General features: G+C 44.5%; 1 long non-coding RNA gene across 3 annotated transcripts in view; it reads right to left on the bottom strand.

Moving 5' to 3' along the window:
* The window catches only part of LOC132207951 (uncharacterized), a 35519-nt gene extending 31106 nt beyond the window's left edge, over positions 1-4413 (bottom strand). Inside the window, exon 1 of one of the 3 annotated variants that reach the window (XR_009444034.1) lies at positions 4307-4413. This is a non-coding gene — a long non-coding RNA (uncharacterized LOC132207951). The other 2 variants (XR_009444033.1, XR_009444032.1) reach the window with 2 other exon arrangements.
* Positions 4414-5098: the final 685 nt, after the last annotated feature.

The following is a 5098-nucleotide window of genomic DNA, read 5'->3' as shown; positions in this document are numbered from 1 at the left end:
AGAATTAAAAGATTGTCATTTAGAGGGTCTAAGAAGTGGTGTTTCAGATCAGTCAGAGGGTGCCTCATTTTAATGCAGTAAGACTTGACAGAATGCCTCATTGTCAGAGGGTCAGAACCAAGTCAGTGCCTCATTATCAGACACAGTCCAAAGAGAGGGCCTTGATGTCAGTAGATCTGTTATAAGGTGATACCTCATTGAAGGATCATTCTTGAGTGTGTGCCGCATTGTTCGTGGGTCAGTACGGAAGGAGTGCCTCAAAACTGAAGAGAGCCACGTAATTAGAGATTTGGTGCTGAGGTCAGTGCCTCATTGTTACACGGTTAGTTCTGAAGCAGGCTCACATTGCTAGAGGGTTAGTTCTGAGTGAGTATATTAGTTGCACACAGTAAATACTGAGTCAGTACCTCAATGCATTGGGTTCAGAGTTGATGGAGTACAACATGATCAGAAGTTCAGTCCTGAACGATTGCAGCTCTGTCAGAGGGTCAGAACTGAGGAGACAGTGCTTTACTGTCAGTGGATCAGTTCTGACACAGTACCTCATTGCTGGAGGGTCAGATCTGAATGAGTACCACATTGTCAGAAGGCCAGTACTCAGTCAGTGCCTCAAACAAAGAGTACCCATGCCAATAAACAGTAAATTAAATCTTAAAACACAGAGGATCCTGCAAACAAACGCTAAAACAGAGAGCCTCCTGGAAATAAACTCAAAAACACAGAATGCTCTGCAAATAAACTCAAAAACGCAGATGGCACTATAAATAAGACACAGAGCCCATTGTTTAAAAAAAACCCTGAAACAAAGATCCAACTGAAACAAAACCATGAAATGAAGATCCTCCTGTAAATAAATGCTAAAGCCCAGAGCTCACTGGAAATAAATCCTAAACTACACTGCTCACTGTAAATAAACCCTAAAGCAGAGAGCCTTCTGTAAATAAACCTTAGAATACAGCCTTTCTATGTAAACCTTAAATCACAGAGCTCTTTGTAAATAACCCGAAAACACAGGCCTCAATGTGAATAAACTCTAAAACAGAGACCCCCCCCACCCCGCCAGTGTCGAAGCACTGCAACACAGAGCCCCCGGTAAATAAGCCATAAAGCACAGATCTACCCTGTAAATTAAGTCAAAAACATACAGGACAGTGTAAAACACAGAGCCCCCTACAATTGTACACTCAAATACTCAGACCACTTTAAAATGAACTCGAACACACATCCCCCAGGAAATAGACAGGAAAAGACAGGGCTGAATAAAGCCGAAAACACAGCGCACCTCTTCATGCACCCGAATACTGAGCCGACCTGTAAACTATCTGTAAGACAGGGCCCTTCACAAATAAACCCTAAAAGACAGAGCTCGCGATAAATAAAGAGCGCCCTGTAAATAAACTCTAAAACACTGAGTAAAAACCCAAAGAACTGCGGATGTTGCAAATCAGAAAACAAATATTGGACAATTTAATTTACTTTAATTAATGCCAGGCCTTAGAGGCTGAAGCTCAAAAAATACCCAGCTTGGAAATAATTATTCCTAATATACAAGGATTGAAAAAGGTTCTTAGGTCTGAGAACAGTCTGAGAAGGAAAAGAGGGCTGTAAGTAAGAGTTGATAACTCCTTTCCACACAGTGAGATATGCTAGATCCTGATATCTAGGGCCATGTCTCCATTATTCATTCAGCTGCACCCTCAGCTTGTGCATCAACTTGATGAATGTGACACATCGGCTGACCAACACGTTGCATGAAAACGGATGCCTGCAACATTCCGAATGTCTTCCTTTCCCAGACCTGCATCACTTATTCAATTTCTCAATGCATTTAGTATGGACTACTGTCAAGCTTACACAACAGATGATGAAGCAATTGCCTGTGCCTCCCACAGCATCTTGGGTAGTTGCACGAATAACGGTTCGCTTTTGATCAGCATTGGCCACTTTTTAGGTAATTTCTGCTAACTTTATCATTAAGATTGTTCCATGGTAAGGGAACTATAGACATGTGGAGACTGTTTAAGGAACAGTTGTTGGGAGTGATGAGTAAATATGTCCCTCTGAGACAGGCAAGAAGGGGTAAGATTAAGGACCCTTGGATGATGAGAGCGGTGGAGCTTCTAGTGAAAAGAAAGAAGGTAGCTTACATAAGGTGGAGGAAGCTAGGGTCAAGTTCAGCTAGAGAGGATTACATGCAGGCAAGGAAGGAGCTCAAAAATGGTCTGAGGAGAGCCAGGAGGGGGCACGAGAAAGGCTTGGCAGAAGGAATCCGGGAAAACACAAAGGCATTTTACACTTACGTGAGGAATAAGAGAATGATCAAAGAAAGAGTAGGGCCGATCAGGGATAGCATAGGGAACTTGTGTGTGGAGCCTGAGGAGGTAGGGGAAGCCCTAAATGAGTTTTTTGCTTCTGTCTTTACGAAAGAAACCAACTTTGTAGTGAATGAAACCTTTGAAGAGCAGGTGTGCATGCTGGAATGGATAGAGATAGACGAAGCTGATGTGCTGAAAATTTTGTCAAACATTAAGATTGACAAGTCGCCAGGCCCGGACCAGATTTGTCCTCGGCTGCTTTGGGAAGCGAGAAATGCAATTGCTTTGCCACTTGCGAAGATCTTTGCATCCTCGCTGTCCACTGGAGTCGTACCTGAGGACTGGAGAGAGGCAAATGTAATTCCTCTCTTCAAGAAAGGAAATAGGGAAATCCCCGGCAATTATAGACCGGTAAGTCTCACGTCTGTCGTCTGCAACGTGTTAGAAAGGATTCTGAGGGATAAGATTTATGACCATCTGGAAGAGCATGGCTTGATCAAATACAGTCAACACGGCTTTGTGAGGGGTAGGTCATGCCTTACAAACCTTATCGAGTTTTTTGAGGATGTGACTAGAAAAGTTGATGAGGGTCGAGCTGTGGATGTGGTGTATATGGACTTCAGTAAGGCATTTGATAAGGTTCCCCATGGTAGGCTCATTCAGAAGGTCAGGAGGAATGGGATACAGGGGAACTTAGCTGCTTGGATACAGAATTGGCTGGCCAACAGAAGACAGCGAGTGGTAGTAGAAGGAAAATATTCTGCCTGGAAGTCAGTGGTGAGTGGGGTTCCACAGGGCTCTGTCCTTGGGCCTCTACTGTTTGTAATTTTTATTAATGACTTGGACGAGGGGATTGAAGGATGGGTCAGCAAGTTTGCAGACGACACAAAGGTCGGAGGTGTCATTGACAGTGTAGAGGGCTGTTGTAGGCTGCAGCGGGATATTGACAGGATGCAGAGATGGGCTGAGAGGTGGCAGATGGAGTTCAACCTGGATAAATGCGAGGTGATGCATTTTGGAAGGTCGAATTTGAAAGCTGAGTACAGGATTAAGGATAGGATTCTTGGCAACGTGGAGGAACAGAGGGATCTTGGTGTGCAGATACATAGATCCCTTAAAATGGCCACCCAAGTGGACAGGGTTGTTAAGAAAGCATACGGTGTTTTGGTTTTCATTAACAGGGGGATTGAGTTTAAGAGTCGTGAGATCTTGTTGCAGCTCTATAAAACTTTGGTTAGACCGCACTTGGAATACTGCGTCCAGTTCTGGTCGCCGTATTATAGGAAAGATGTGGATGCTTTGGAGAGGGTTCAGAGGAGGTTTACCAGGATGCTGCCTGGACTGGAGGGCTTATCTTATGAAGAGAGGTTGACTGAGCTCGGTCTCTTTTCATTGGAGAAAAGGAGGAGGAGAGGGGACCTAATGGAGGTATACAAGATAATGAGAGGCATAGATAGAGTTGATAGCCAGAGACTATTTCCCAGGGCAGAAATGGCTAGCACGAGGGGTCATAGTTTTAAGCTGGTTGGTGGAAAGTATAGAGGGGATGTCAGAGGCAGGTTCTTTACGCAGAGAGTTGTGAGAGCATGGAATGCGTTGCCAGCAGCAGTTGTGGAAGCAAGGTCATTGGGGTCATTTAAGAGACTGCTGGACATGCATATGGTCACAGAAATTTGAGGGTGTATACATGAGGATCAATGGTCGGCACAACATTGTGGGCTGAAGGGCCTGTTCTGTGCTGTACTGTTCTATGTTCTATGTTCTAAATACAAAGTTGCTGCAAAAGCTCAGCAGGTCGGGCAGCATTTGTCAGCGGAAAAACAGAGCGAACCGGTTCCGGTTCGGTGACCCTTCCACAGAACCTCCCTCAGTTCTGCTGGGCTTTTCCAGAAACTTTGTTTTTGTTCCTGATTTGCAGCATCCGCAGTTATTTCAGTTTTCAATTCACCAGGCAGTCAGTAACATCAAATGGTTGTGTATCACATATTGACCAGTCAGACTCAAACACGCCGTACTCGTTCGCTCACGTGGTCTGAGAGAACAAGGTGTCGAGCCGGATGAACACAGCAGGCCAAGCAGCAGGAAAGCTGACGGTTCGGGCCTAGAGCCTTCTTCAGAAAAGTGGTCACTTGTTAATCTTGTAATCTTTGCCCCTGAATATCCTGTGGTCTGCCCTGTTTACTCACATCGGTTAGCACTCAACAAGGCTTCCGGAGGCTGGCTGGTGTGTCTTTAGTGATACAGGGCCAATCGCCTTCAAATATCCTTTTGTGTGGTTTTTGTGTGACATTATATCATAAGCCTCTTTACTGTTGCACGAAAGGTCCTCTTGACCGAAGCACCCACAGCGCTCCATGTGACCACTATCGCGCTGTCATTCATTCATAACTTTACTGACCACTCACTAGGGTAATAAAATGTGAGGCTGGATGAACACAGCAGGCCAAGCAGCATCTCAGGAGCACAAAAGCTGACGTTTCGGGCCTAGACCCTTCATCAGAGAGAGCACTAGGGTCCTCTGTTTACTGTTAGCGCGTTTCATTCATTCATTCATAAAATTGCGATCTTGCCATACTTTTCACTAATAAAGGGAGACTATAAATTAAAATGTTCCTTCCACGCATTACTGCCTTTTCACAGTTTGAACTCGTGTTGCTGACAGTGTCCAAACCTGTGTCTACATCAGAGTCAATCCCTGACTATGTGTTAATTTTCTAATCTATTCAGAACAATATCTTCCCATCCATCGTGTCACCCGAAACTATGAATAATTATAATATTAA

Source organism: Stegostoma tigrinum, unplaced genomic scaffold (assembly GCF_030684315.1).
Source record: "Stegostoma tigrinum isolate sSteTig4 unplaced genomic scaffold, sSteTig4.hap1 scaffold_224, whole genome shotgun sequence".
Classification (NCBI taxonomy): Eukaryota; Metazoa; Chordata; class Chondrichthyes; order Orectolobiformes; family Stegostomatidae; genus Stegostoma; species Stegostoma tigrinum.
This window is presented reverse-complemented; position numbering and strand designations above follow the sequence as displayed.